Genomic DNA, 15,847 nt, shown 5'->3' with positions numbered 1-15,847 from the left:
AAGTCAGGCAGAAACCACCACTTAGGGCTGGAGAGTTACACGCCAAAGATAACCCCTGCTCACCCCCTTGGTAGCTTGGCACGAGCAGACAGGCTTATCCCTGAGGCGATGTGTAAAGCGTGTGCGCGCGCACCACACTAGCATCAGGTATAAAACCTATCCTGCATCCATCACAGGGGCATAAACACATTATGCAAATTCTCAGTAGTCTAACGCATTAGACCTGACCCCCTAAGTATAACTACTCTAGGGGCGTACATAACACAGGGAAGTACATTCTCCCTACCATCAACCTAAAAAAGGTAAAACAACCTCCTAGGCAGGAATCCTATCTAGAGGTATGAAATACAGGGTGCGCAAAACATACTATACACAGTACATTTCCTAACCCCCATAAGCATGAACACAGGGTGCGCAAAACATACCACACAGTACATTTCCTAGCACCAAAATCACATTATAGTCCAGGTTGCCCCAAAACCTAAACATAGCAGTTGCCCACTAAGTGCTGGGCAACTGGTGAGATGCTGGGGCACCACTGTGCCTTCCTAAATAAATATGGCAGGGGTTGGAGCCTCTCCTGGACTCTAAGAAAACACTTGTGGCCCCCTGAGCCTCGCAGGCTCTGATCAATATCGTGGGGCAAGGTGGGAGTGGCCCGCTGCCATCTGGGGCCACTCAATCGCCAAAGAAATGCCCCCGTATGCGTTGGAGCGTGCACTGCGCTCTACACAAACAATGCGCTGCCGTTGGAGTCCCTCTGGACTCTGAACATAAATATGCCCTCCGCGTTGGAGCCTCGTGGGCTCGAGAACCAACTGTGCCCCGCATTGGAACGCTCTGGCGAAAATAGCACTGACACTACGTGTGCTATGAGAGTCCCACTCCGGGACTCCGGGATTCCTGGCCCAGAAACGTTGGAGCAGCCCCCTATCAGGCGGGGGCTGCTCAGCACATTTGAAGTGACTCCGTGCCTCAACCGGCACCCCCCACACCAACGGAGCTCGCCCCCCAGCCCTGCTTCACTCACCGGGCTTCGGGCAGGACTCTCCATCGCTCGCGGTGGGGGCAGGCACCGGCAATGTGCCTCGAGCCTCCTCCGCCTCTCCTTCCTACTCGTGGGCGCCTGCGGGGCTACCCCCAGTCATGGGAGCCCCATACGAGTCAGCACCAGGCTTCTCTTCGGGCCGGGACTTCTAAGTGGAGCCTCGCAAGCTCCAGGCGGCCGCCTCCCATCAAAATGGCGGCACTTCCGCTTCTGTCCCATGGCCCCGCCCACAACCAGGCGGGCCGCGGACTCGGCGGCGGTTTTTAAATGCAGCTCGGGCCGCGGCGGTGATTTCTTTGGCGGGCAAAGTGCGGGGTGGGCACCCGTCATTTTTACATAACTCCATAAGCGGGGTAGGCACCGGTATCACTCCTGAATATAGAACGAAGACGCAGGGTGGGCACCTGCGCACCCCAGGCAACCATATAAGCGGGGAGGGCACCCGCAAGGCACGCATCATGGGGGAATCCCTACGCTGGGGATTCCCTCTCTCGCTCGAAGCAGCGCAACGCTGCATAGCTCCAGCTCCTCTCTCTGGGGGAATAAAGCGCTCTCCAGGCGCTATGTTCAGGACCAGAAAAACACCTGGCTGCAAGGAAAATAAAGCGCTCCCAGGGCGCTAGGCCAGCATCAAGCCTTGGCCAGGTAAAAGTAAAGTCACAAGGGTCCAGAAGGTCCTGAAGGCATCCAGGGCATCCAGGGGCTGGGCAGGGCCCAGGGAGGCAAGCCTTCCCCTGGGCCTCAGCAGCAGCGCGCCCCTGGTAGATTCAAGTGCAGAACAAGAACATTTTCATGGGGTCACAGCCCCTCTTTTATACACCAAATCTCTTTGTTCTGGGTTCAGGGTGAGGGGGAAAACCAGTCGCAGCTGGTTGGGGAGCACCCTTGATGTGCTCAGCCCCTCACTCTATTCACTGGCAGGGCTAGGGTCATCAGTCGCACCACAGGGGGCGGAGCCAGCATTGTGTGGGGAAAGCCCTGCCCTATTCAGGACCCAGGTGTACTCCTCCCACCCATCTAGCTGCTGATCTCCCTATTCACCACCGGGTGACTCCTCCTGACTCTGGGGAATCCCTAGCACATCACATGACCTCAGCCAGCCAATCACGCGACAAGGCACACATTTTACACTGCACACCGAAGTGCCCACTTCTAGAAGTGGCACTTCCATACTAGCTACACGCACGCCGCACGCATCATTGCGCAGCATTTAACCACACGAATCTGTACATACCAGACTCGACCATGCACACCCCACGCATCAGGAACTACCAGGGACGCATACATTCCCCATGCATTCCTATGGGAGGGCAGGCCTATCTCACCACATGCACTCAGAGTGCGCACGCACTTTACCCTGGGACCCAGGGAAAGTGCGCAGGAACCAAAAACCACTATCACAAGTCACAGTTAAAAAGCAAAAAGTTTCAGGGGTGAACCTGCCAGAAGGGCCAAGTCCAACACAACCCCCTTCCAGCCAAAACGCAGGGCAGACCAATCACCACCGTGATGGACTTCCCTGCTTGGGGCGATAGAACACGGACGCAGGCCCGCACTGCAGGGACACTCTCCGGTTCTACGCCATTCTCAATCAACATGGTTCCATCTGAAAAAAAAACAACCGACAAGAACTCAGGCCCAACTAGGCTACCCCACGGGTACTACCTAGTTGTCCACGGCCAGGACCAGGCCCTAGCCCACCCAGATTCCACTGGTCCTTGCCAAACCCAGAGTGGGGGGTAGTAACCCCTGGCGTACAAGCCATTCTCCACTCTCCCTCTCAGTGTAGTTCCCAACTACCACTGATCCTTCAACCTAGGGTCCGCACCCTCAGGCTGACCAGAGGTCACGGGCAAGAATGCCCCACCCTACCTCTACTTCTGGGGTTCCGCACCCTCCCAGGAAAGCACCCACCAGAACACAACTCTCCCACCAGTTCAGGACCTCTCTCCACCAACTGGTCTACCACCTGGGATCCAAGTTCGCCGGCTGCACCGGGGTCAGAGGCGAGGCCGCCCTCCCTCTGCACCCCCTTCCAGAGTTCCGCACCCTCCCAACTGGAGTGGTACCCCTAGAAGGCAAACCGGCCAGGACACTGACTACAGTCGTCCTTACGTCCAGATCCGGAAACACCGGCTACTGGCTCCCCAACCGAGGGACGTACCCTTTGGTCAGATGCCTGGCGGACCAGGACTTCCTAAGGATGACACATACCTAGCGTGTCGTGTGACAGTCTGCCTGGCGCAGAGCTCACGACCTCCTGTCCCTCTGACAGTGCGTGAAGATGCCCTAGCAACCTGGCGCAGAGCTCACGACCTCCTGTCCCTCTGACAGTGCGTGAAGATGCCCCAGGACAGAAGTGGCGTCACCATGGTCACTCATTGGTGGCTCAGCCCATCTGGCCGGCCCCCTGACCCACTGGTTCCCACTGGGGACCTCTCCCCCTCTCACCCCTCACAACTGTACCCCACCTGCTATCAGGGGGGTATCACCTCACAATTGCCCGGTGAACCAGGACTTCCTGGGAGTACATATACCCTCCCGAGGGTGACACATACCTAGCGTGTCGTGTGACAGTCTGCCTGGCGCAGAGCTCACGACCTCCTGTCCCTCTGACAGTGCGTGAAGATGCCCCAGGACAGAAGTGGCGACACCACGGTCACTCAGTGGCGACCCAGCCCTCCTGGCTGGTCCCTGACCTACTGGTTCCCACTGGGGAATCCCTCCCCCCCTCACCCCTCACTCTGGACTTCCGCACCCTCCCAACTGGAGCGGTACCGCCAGACACCAGGACTACTGGAGCTCTGATTACAGACGCTCCACGTCCTCTAGACACTGGGAGATCCTCCTCAAATGACCTATTGGTACAGCCTAGGCCCCCGACCTGATGTTTCCTAAAGAAACCATCCAGGCCCTGACACTGGGTTTCGGGCACCTGGAGACACGCAGTCCCACCCACTCCTTCTCCGCAGAGACAGGCCGTGAGCCCCTACACCGAGACCTAGCTGGGCTACTCTGAACCTCTTCCACCACGCTGGGCTGGAAGACACCTCAGCCACTACTTTTGGAATCACTCCCCAATGCAAGCTCCCTATCCCAGAGAACTCACACCCAATCAACCAGCAAGCTCCTTATTTCAGAGAACTCACACCATTAATCCACATACACACACCCCCCAGACTAGTAAGACAGTTTCTACCGCCCCTGATTTCTCAACCTGACCACCACGTGACACAGGTACTATCACTCTGGGAACTGGGAATGGGACATTCACATTCATCCAACGCATTACACATTCATCCCCAAACCCCTCCCAAGACTGGTAAGACAGTTTCTACCGCCCCTGATTTCTCAACCTGACCACCACGTGACACAGGTACCATAACCCTGGGAACTGGGAATGGGAATACATGCACTGGACACACATCTGCTCCCACCACTGGATCCCACCCTCTGGTGAATCCAGAAAACACAATGCACTAAGGGGGATGATCTACCCTCCCGAGCTAGGGACACCTAACTCACAGTGCCCAAGAAACACATTTCCACAGAAATGACATTTAAAAACAAACTTAGAACAATAATCCCTATACCATGTGATTATCTAAATGCAGAGTTTTGTAGTGCAGCCAGTTGCTGCTGCGGTACAGCGCAAACGCAAGTCCAAATCCCACCGCTGATCACCAATGTTAGAAATGGGATTTCTGGTTGGCTAAGGCTTGCGCCAAAGTCAGGCAGAAACCACCACTCTAGTCAGGGCTGGGGAGTTACACGCCAAAGATAACCCCTGCTCACCCCCTTGGTATCTTGGCACGAGCAGACAGGCTTATCCCTGAGGCGATGTGTAAAGCGTTTGCGCGCGCACCCAGCAACAACACCCAAGGCCCACCACAAAGGAAACTCCACACAAGGTATTCTATAAAAAATAGCCTTTGTATTATACAAAACACATTAGATAAAAACACACTTTACAATGTGCCAACAGGCACGGGCAGAATTTACAAGGGACTATTTACACGGGACAGGGCCACATGGGCCACTGTCAGAATTAGCACAAATCACCAAGTGTACATGTAGGACATAACACAATTTAGCACTGTAGAACACAACCAGTATCTACTGGCGCAATAATGACCTCAGCGTCATCACACTAGCATCAGGTATAAAACCTATCCTGCATCCATCACAGGGGCATAAACACATTATGCAAATTCTCAGTAGTCTAACGCATTAGACCTAACCCCCTAAGGATAACTACTCTAGGGGCGTACATAACACAGGGAAGTACGTTCTCCCTACTATCAACCTAAAAAGGTAAAACAACCTCCTAGGCAGGAATCCTATCTAGAGGTATGAAATACAGGGTGCGCAAAACATACTATACACAGTACATTTCCTAACCCCCATAAGCATGAACACAGGGTGCGCAAAACATACCACACAGTACATTTCCTAGCACCAAAATCACATTATAGTCCAGGTTGCCCCAAAACCTAAACGTAGCAGTTGCCCACTAAGTGCTGGGCAACTGGCGAGATGCTGGGGCACCACTGTGCCTTCCTAAATAAATATGGCAGGGGTTGGAGCCTCTCCTGGACTCTAAGAAAACACTTGTGGCCCCCTGAGCCTCGCAGGCTCTGATCAATATCGTGGGGCAAGGTGGGAGTGGCCCGCTGCCATCTGGGGCCACTTAATCGCCAAAGAAATGCCCCCGTATGCGTTGGAGCGTGCACTGCGCTCTACACAAACAATGCGCTGCAGTTGGAGTCCCTCTGGACTCTGAACATAAATATGCCCTCCGCGTTGGAGCCTCGTGGGCTCGAGAACCAACTGTGCCCCGCATTGGAACGCTCTGGCGAAAATAGCACTGGCACTACGTGTGCTATGAGAGTCCCACTCCGGGACTCCGGGATTCCTGGCCCAGCAACGTTGGAGCAGCCCCCTATCAGGCGGGGGCTGCTCAGCACATGGGAAGTGACTCCGTGCCTCAACCGGCACACCCAACACCAACGGAGCCCGCCCCCCAGCCCTGCTTCACTCACCGGGCTTCGGGCAGGACTCTCCATCGCTCGCGGTGGGGGCAGGCACCGGCAATGTGCCTCGAGCCCCCTCCGCCTCTCCTTCCTACTCGTGGGCGCCTGCGGGGCTCCCCCCCAGTCATGGGAGCCCCATACGAGTCAGCACCAGGCTTCTCTTCGGGCCGGGACTTCTAAGTGGAGCCTCGCAAGCTCCAGGCGGCCGCCTCCCATCAAAATGGCGGCACTTCCGCTTCTGTCCCACGGCCCCGCCCACAACCAGGCGGGCCGCGGACTCGGCGGCGGTTTTTAAATGCAGCTCAGGCCGCGGCGGTGATTTCTTTGGCGGGCAAAGTGCGGGGTGGGCACCCGTCATTTTTACATAACTCCATAAGCGGGGTAGGCACCCGTATCACTCCTGAATATAGAACGAAGACGCAGGGTGGGCACCTGCGCACCCCAGGCAACCAGATAAGCGGGGTGGGCACCCGCAAGGCACGCATCATGGGGGAATCCCTATGCTGGGGATTCCCTCTCTCACTCGTAGCAGCGCAACGCTGCATAGCTCCAGCTCCTGTCTCTGGGGGAATAAAGCGCTCTCCAGGCGCTATGTTCAGGACCAGAAAAACACCTGGCTGCAAGGAAAATAAAGCGCTCCCAGGGCGCTAGGCCAGCATCAAGCCTTGGCCAGGTAAAAGGAAAGTCACAAGGGTCCAGAAGGTCCTGAAGGCATCCAGGGCATCCAGGGGCTGGGCAGGGCCCAAGGAGGCAAGCCTTCCCCTGGGCCCCAGCAGCAGCGCGCCCCTGGTAGATTCAAGTGCAGAACAAGAACATTTTCATGGGGTCACAGCCCCTCTTTTATACACCAAATCCCTTTGTTCTGGGTTCAGGGTGAGGGGGAAAACCAGTCGCAGCTGGTTGGGGAGCACCCTTGATGTGCTCAGCCCCTCACTCTATTCACTGGCAGGGCTAGGGTCATCAGTCGCACCACAGGGGGCGGAGCCAGCATTGTGTGGGGAAAGCCCTGCCCTATTCAGGACCCAGGTGTACTCCTCCCACCCATCTAGCTGCTGATCTCCCTATTCACCACCGGGTGACTCCTCCTGACTCTGGGGAATCCCTAGCACGTCACATGACCTCAGCCAGCCAATCACGCGACAAGGCACACATTTTACACTGCACACCGAAGTGCCCACTTCTAGAAGTGGCACTTCCATACTAGCTACACGCACGCATCATTGCGCAGCATTTAACCACACGAATCTGTACACACCAGACTCGACCATGCACACCCCACGCATCAGGAACTACCAGGGACGCATACATTCCCCATGCATTCCCATGGGAGAGCAGGCCTATCTCACCACATGCACTCAGAGTGCACACGCACTTTACCCTGGGACCCAGGGAAAGTGCGCAGGAACCAAAAACCACTATCACAAGTCACAGTTAAAAAGCAAAAAGTTTCAGGGTTGAACCTGCCAGAAGGGCCAAGTCCAACAATGGGCTTATAGTGCTCAGGAGAGGATCTATGCTCAGGAACAGGGGGGCCTTGGGGGAGATGGGATGCCCGGAGGAGACTTCTAGGGAAGGGTATAGGGAGGTGGAGAATCCGGGTAACGACTTTGGGTGGTCAATCATGAGAATGAGAACCCAGTTAAATACTCCACAATGGTAATCACTGCTCTCACATGGAACATTAAGGGGCTCAACTCCCCAACGAAGCACCAAAAGTTATGGAACTATCGCTTAGATGCCAGATATGATGTCGTAGCACTTCAAGATACCCACTTGAAAAGTTCGCAAGAACACAGGCTTCGACACAGAGCATACCCAGTCATATGCAAGCCTTCATCTCCCAGCAAGCACAATGGGGTGGGACTTCTTTTTCACTCTTCTCCAGGGTTCTAGCAGGAGAGCAGCAAGATGGCTAGAGAGGGGCAATTCATCATGGGTAAGGGGAAACTCCAGGGGCAGGAGTGCACCTTTGTGTCTAAATATGCTCCCAACATGAACCAGGGGCCATTTCTCTCCGCCATGCTGGCAACGCTGGGAGGGTTTGCGGAGGGGGACATCTTCCTCATGGGAGATTTTAATCACACCTGGGAGGTGAGACTGGACAGTTCATCCAGTCACAGGGCAACCACAGGTTCTTTCACTAAATCCCAGAAAAAGGGATTTAGCACACTGGGGCTCTTTGACCATGGCACGCAATTCATCCCAAAGATCATGACTATACTTTTTTTGCACTGCCAACACTCTTATTCCAGAATTGACTATGTATTTCTTAGCCAGGCTTTAGCACCCACTTTTCAGGCTGCCACCACCCACTCGATGAACATCTCTGACCATGCGCCAGTCTCGCTGATACTCCAATGGGAACAGGGCCCTCTGAAGAGCAGACGCTGTTTTTTCCCCCATTCACTGTCACATGACAGTAAGATGAGAGATGAACTTAGGATAGCTATAAGGGAGTACTTCTCGTCCAATGACCCACAACACCTGAATCACGCCGATAACTGGGACTCTTTCAAAGCTACATTGCGGGGCAAATGTATCGCATTAATGTCCGCGCTTAATAAAGAACGGGCTAAGCAAGGACACACTGACACTTTCTTTGCAGAGAAAGGTCACAGCTCTCTGAGGTAAAATCTCGGCTATCTATGCTAATAGAGCAGAGTTTACACTCTTAAAACTTAAGTGCACTAAAATGAACAAGGCAATATGCTACAACGACCAATTGATTAAGTAAAAGTCCAAGCGGCTATCACAGCTCTGAAGCTTCATAAGTCTCTGGAGCTGGATGGCTTAACGGCTCAATTCTACAAAACCTATGGATCGGAACTTATCCTGCACCTAGTTGATCTCTTTAGTGCTATAGCAGACTCTGGGGCAGTTACCCACTCAATTAGCGAAGCTTTGATATCAGTAATCTATGAACAAGGTAAAGACGCGCAACACTGCGGCTCTTACAGACTGATAGTGTTACTTAACCTACATGTCAAATTACATACTAAAGTTTTAGCCGCTAGAATGGAAACCATCCTACCTGAATCGATTCACCCGGATCAATCGGGTTTCATAGCCGGCAGGCAAACCAATGATAATCTTCGCAAAGTTATACATCTAATTGAAAAAGCGGGCAAGAAAGCGGTCCCCTCGGTCCTACTCGCGTTGGATGCTGAAAAGGCGTTCGACCGAGTGGACTGGCAATTCCTATTCTCTAAGCTACACTCTTTTGGATTTAGCCAGAAATTCATCACTGTGGTCAAAGCCAACCATGTGCACCCTTGTGCGCAGGTCCTGATAAACGCCACAAGTTCAGACCTTGTCTGGCTGGTGAGGGGGACATGTCAAGAATGCCCTCTCTCGCCCTTACTATTTGCTCTCACCATTGAGCCATTTGCAGCATAAATTCATGAGAATCCCCAGATTCTGTGTATTCTCTTTGGACCGGATGAGCATAAACTCTCACTGTTTGTGGATGAAATCTTAATGACACTGACAGCGGTTAGGACCTCTCTAACCGCAGCACAGTCAGAATTACAGGCTTTTGAACAAGTATCTTGGTTTTGCATTAACCTTACCAAGTCCTCTCTTCTTAATCTAACAGTAAAGTGGGAGGAGATGGAACAAGTGATGGCAACAACGCAATTTTGTGAAGCCAAAAAAGACATACTACACATAGGAGTCAGGATCACGTCCCGAATCACAGATCTCATTAGGGCTAATTTCCCCCCACTCCACCACCGTCTTAAAGAGGACTTTCGCAGGGGGGCACCTGGATGGGACGCATTCAAGTAATCAAAATGAATGTGTTGCCCAGATTGCACCTCTTTCAGGACTTACCGATTGCACTAGATGGGGATTTTCTCTCAGTGCTAAAAACCCTAGTTACAAACTTTGTTTGGCAAGGGAAACGAGCCCGACCTTCCTATAGGCAACTACAATTCCCCAAAAACCAAGGGGGGCTGGCACTTCCAGATTTATATCCTTACTACCAAGCCTCTCAGCTGAGAGTCATCACAGAATAGTCAGCAAAGAAGTCCGATAAACATTGACTCCATATGGACTGAGCGACAGCAGGCAGATACATATGGGACTTATTCTGGAAATCTAAAGGAGATAGACCACCCAATGTGTACCTCAGCACACCCATCAGAACTGTGCTACGGGTATGGGATAGACTTCCCACATGATCGGGCTAGCCGACCTTTTCTTCCCCATATACTCCAATCCACTTTAATCCAGCCTTCCCCCTAGCCCTAAAGACAGGCCCGTTTGGCACCTGGCATCGGGGAGGTTGCCTCATAGTTTCTGACCTCTTCCATAACTGGTAGCTCAAAACATTTGAGACCTGCCAAAGAGACTTTCACCTCTCGGCAATGGAGCACTATCATTATACCCAACTCTGACACTGGGTCCTCCACTGGAAAAACGTGAAGCCACCACTAGAAGCTTACAGCCCATAGAACCATTAGTTTGTAAGGGGGATGCTCAAAGGGTTGCATCTCCTTTCTGTATTCTCTCCTACTTCCACCACCATCACGCACCCGCATTATAAAGTCTTCTGGGAGTAGGTACTAGAATCCCCAATCACAGACAAGCAGTGTGGGAGCTCTGGAAGGATATATCATGGTTCAACCACTCTATGGGGATTAGGGCAGCGCATTACAAAATAGCATATGACTGGTACCTTTACCCCACTAAGCTGCGGACAATATTCCCAGAAACCTTAGATTTGTGTTGGCGGGGATGTGGACTGCAAGGAGACTTCAGACACATTTGGTGGGATTGCCCAGGGATCCACCCACTTTGGGAGTAAATACTGGCCCAGATTAACGACATATTTAGTTATCCCGTACCGGATACAATGGGGTTCACACTACTGGGACTCAGACATAACTCTCTTAAGTACCAAACCATGGGAGATCGATCTATCCTGTGGCTCTGTCTTGGGGCGGCAAAAAGTGGAGGCCCCATCCTTACCTCAATGGCACGGCAGATTGTGGCAGGCACTCACAATGGAGAGAATTGAAAGTATTTTTATAGACAATTATTTTGGTTTTGAATATACATGGGGACCACTAGTAGCCTACCTCTCCAGAGAACTGCCTCTCACAGCCTGCCCAAATCGCACCAGAGAGCTTCACCTCTTCCAATATGACAGCCTCCTCATTGAAACACTTTAGACCTGCTGAAGTTGATAGTCTTCCCACCACGCACTCTTGCCTGGGCTGGGCTCCGATATCGCTCTACACTAACTTGATATGTATAGCTGGATCATCCCGCACACTAACTGGTTAGGATTATGTTTGATGTTCTTTTTTCCTGTCTTTTTTTTTCTTCAATGGGAGGGGGTCTAGAAGTTACACAGGTGTATTGACCACAGTTACCACATTGGGGAATATAGGAATGCCCACCGAAATATGTAGAAACTGAATCTGGAAATGGCTGTATGTACCATCTGATGGGGGCAATATATGTGTAAGCTGTGATGATATACCTATGGAAACTAATAAAAACAAGTTTGACAAAAAAAACATTCCAGGGTGCTTTGGATCTGGCAGAAGTAGATAAGTGCTGGTCACTGTAAAACTAATGCTACTCAGCTACTTCTTTTGGAAAATGGAACCAGCATCAGACTACAAATATCTCTTTTAACAGTCCAGGGACTGCAATGACAAGCAAAGCTCAGATTGGGGTAGTACTGAGAATTCCCACTTAGCCTGCATAATTCTCACTTGCCATTCATCCTGCATGAATACTGACTCAGCAATCTTCACAGAATAATTTTGTATTTCATTCCAAAACAATCTTTGTTGTCTTTATATCTTTCATATAAATTTGCATTATAAATAACTTATTACATTTTCTACATCACATTACACCTTATAATTTCATAAATTTACTAAAAACAAACATAACCATTGCAGACCCTACTTCTTTCTCACATTTACACCGCACTTCCAGGGTCTCACACGCACAAAACCCAAAAACGACATTCATTTTCCCCCAGTACGTTTTTTGACAACCCAACAATGAGACCACACTTTATGGTCTTCCTTTATTGTGTCCCAGCCTGAGACTTTGGGAATTGTCAACACTCGTTTCGGTGGGATAAACTGGTAGAAGCCACCTTCTTCGGGACCTGTGACCAACTGTATTTTCAATCCACAACAAAACACAAGAAGTTTGTTCTAAAGATAACAGAAAATACATTCTATAAAAGAGTCAGGGTAACACAAAGACTGAGCTCATGAATACTTAATTACTTTATTTTGTGGACCTGGGTCAAGATAGCACTAGATCAACCTGAGTACTTTCTCACTCATGCATTAAATCATCATCAGTAAACACTCTAGTGTCACATGCTGCACATTACCCCCTGCTTCTCTTACATGCATCACCTCTAGGGTACGTTTTTTCAATTAGCGAATCAAACATTTACAAATCACACTCACATGTATTCTTGTACTGTCTCGTTTCCGTATTGGTTTGCTTCTTCTGATTCATGAATACCTGCATATCCCTCAATGTCATATGACGGACTACTGATAAATATTTAAACGTGAATGGGGTTCATACTCATCTCAAGATCCCATTGAGCAGAATGAGCGCGGTTAGTGAGGAAAACATAATGGGTCATATTTACTATTATTTCACGCAATGCAACTCAGCAAGGGAATGTGGGCTGCATTGCATGAAAGGGAGAGAGGATACATGCTCCACATTTACAAAGATATGGAGTATTTCTGCTCTTTCTCCTTACGCTTGCACAGTGTGCTGCTTAGCACCAATGCTTGAACCCTTATAGGCAGGATTGTTTTGGTGCATGAAAACAAGCCAAAGAGGCAATAACAAGGAGAAAAAAAGTTTTTCTCCTCGTTACCCCATCATCTGGGAGGCATGGCTATTTTTGACACAATCCCAGGTCTACAAACATTTGTAAACCTGTAATTGTTCTAAATCCATGGGTGGATGCATGGGAACATTCATGCTTGCCCCATGGAATACCGACCAGCCCAAAATGTAATGTAACAATGCGAACGCCGCTGCATTACATTTCTTTACAAAGTCATGCAAGGCGGCTTAAATCACCCCTTGTATGGATTTGTAAATCTTACTTAAGCCTTTGCGTGTCCTTGCAGGATGCTAGGATAATGCAAAGGCTTAATAAATCTGGGCTGAAATCCCCTAGGGGCCTTGATGCAACAGCTCTGATACCAGTTCCTTGTGGGCTTTAAAGTTACTGAACAACCTAAGAAGGTTGGTTATTAGCTCCAATAAATTTCCAGGCAGTCATAGATTGCCTTCGCACCCAAGCCCAACAAGTCATTAACTTCTGTAAATCCAACGCGTTAGGGATGTCATTGCAATTGAACATGATATTGCAAGGACTAATTCAACGGGACAGAAACCTGGTTTATTCAGGAGCAATCTACACTACCAGAAATAGGTGTATAATTGAAGTTTCTGCCTACCACGTTCCTGGGTTGGGAATTGGGACTTACATTCCAGCAGCTGCAGTTAATATAAAAATAATATTAATACCAATAAATATTATTTTAACAGTATAATTATTATATAGTTGTCTACTCAGAAAAGAGAAAACACATTTTAGACATCCATTCAGACGGAGAGGTGATCAATGGGACTGTGCATTCAAAAATATAGTGGGGCCTTAGGAGCAGGAAATTTAAAGGACTTTCTTAAAGAGCAAAAGTTCTTAGTCCATGATTGCGTCTGCACCAAGGTATGAGCTGCTCATACCGCAGGCAGCTCAACAGTGTTCTTTGGTCAAGTGAGTGAACGCATTGACCACTGGTATGCCTTCAACAGGCGGCAATGTGGTATAGTGTACTGCTGGGTGACAGGTGGGTCCTTCTAGCCCTTGTAAATTTGCTTAAAAAAAATCCTGGCAAAGAAACATGTCGACCGCTCATTACACTATGGTCTGAGCATGTAATTTGTTCAGTTTGACAGATAGAACATTAAAGGTCTTCGACAGATCAAAAATTTAAAACCCATCTTAAAACATTCTCTTATGCACAATTGGCATAATACATTGTCAAGGTGAACTACTAATGAAAAGAAAAATGTAACACCAATTCAAGATAACAACATCAAAGACAACATTCCTACAAAACTAAAAAAGAACAAAAACTTCCATGATAAGGTGTGCAGGGCTGGCTGCTAAACACTTGGAACATTACAAGTAGCTGTTTCTTTCTATCTAATCAATAAAGCTGCAAATGATAATTTAGAGACTGCAGTAACCACCACCCGCTTGGGATCGCTTTCCCAAATTCTCTGCATCAAACACAGTAGATGACACATGGACACTATCCACCTAGATCTTGGTTTGATGTTCTTCAGCATGGAAACATGCAAGACACAATTTGGATTTATCCTGGGAAGATGTATATGTTGAAGTAAAAGTGGTGAGTGGCAGAACACCATATCTAAACTGCAAGAAGAGGGATTTTCCAAGCACTGGACTAATAAAATCTAAATATTTCTCAGCCCTAAGTGCATTTTTATGTACAAAAAAAGACCTGGTACAGCTACCCATGAAGTTAGATGGCTCGCTGCAGGCAACAAATTGAGCCCAATACCAATGTTTGACAATAGCTGTCAAAATAGATGTCAAAAAAGAAGGATTATGCCAATAACTGCACAACCGCAAATCATATAGCAACTGTTTAACATGGGAGAACCACAGGATCTTCTAGAAGCTGTGAAGGACCAGGACATCGCTTAGGGCTTCTCTGTAGGGTTGTTGCTAGTGTGTAGACCATATGCAAAGCCAATGGAGTATGGGGCTTAACCTAACCAACTTTGTAATAGGCTTAAGAGCGAGGTCTGGCTTAAGAGGAAGTAAAGGAGTATCTCACGCCAAGCTCACAAGTGTCCATGTAAAGTAGTTTTCTCCAATCCCTAAGGATGCAGTGGAGGAGTAGCCCCATAACTCTGCTCCATACAGTGCGGGACTCCTAGCTTGGGTGTTGTATATTTCTATCGCTGGAAAAATCAGATGAAAAGGGGGCCTTCTTGGAAAATCTAGGGATGGCAGAAGCCTGATGCTTAATCAAAACGCAGCTCTTAGTCATGGTCAACCCAGATTTCTGAGTCTGACAATCAAATCCCTAGATACTCTAATTTCTTTACCTTCTGGCCAGGGTCCCGCTCTCCGCCCAAGCAGCTCCGATGTAGCCTCGCCTGCCACTGCCCCAGACACCGCTCTCCTGGTTGGTGTTTAAGGCCCTACTCCACCCGCAGGCTCCTGCCTGCACCTCATCCCTGGTGGTCCAGTGGGAGAGCCTTGCTCTTCTGATGCTCCACTTCTGTCTATCTGCCTTTGTTGTGCCCATTTTCTGTTGTGGTGTCTTTTCATGTCTTTACTGCTTTTTTCACTGTAATTTATGTGCTGTGCCTGTTGTTGTCTGTATTCTCTTCTTTCTGCCCTTCGCTGTTTTTGTGCCTCTGCCCTCCTTCTCCTCCCTGCCCGTTCACCCACCTCCCAGCTGTGCTTCCCTCCCCCCTGCACTATTTAATGCCGGCCGCACCAAAGGCAAGCTCTTCTGCGCAGTCCGCGACCTGACCACACCCAGGAACCCCGCATCTCCCACTATCTATCGCTACAATGCAGCCACCCTCCTCACACTCGACCACGGAAGGAGCAATAACTGACAGCGGGCCACGCTGACCACCACTCACGGACAGTTCTCCTGCCGCCATTCCAGCACTACTGCACGCACCCCCATGGCCACACCCCCCACAA

The sequence above is a fragment of the Triturus cristatus genome, chromosome 10 (genome assembly GCF_964204655.1).
Source record: "Triturus cristatus chromosome 10, aTriCri1.1, whole genome shotgun sequence".
In the NCBI taxonomy this organism is placed as follows: Eukaryota; Metazoa; Chordata; class Amphibia; order Caudata; family Salamandridae; genus Triturus; species Triturus cristatus.
This window is presented reverse-complemented; position numbering follows the sequence as displayed.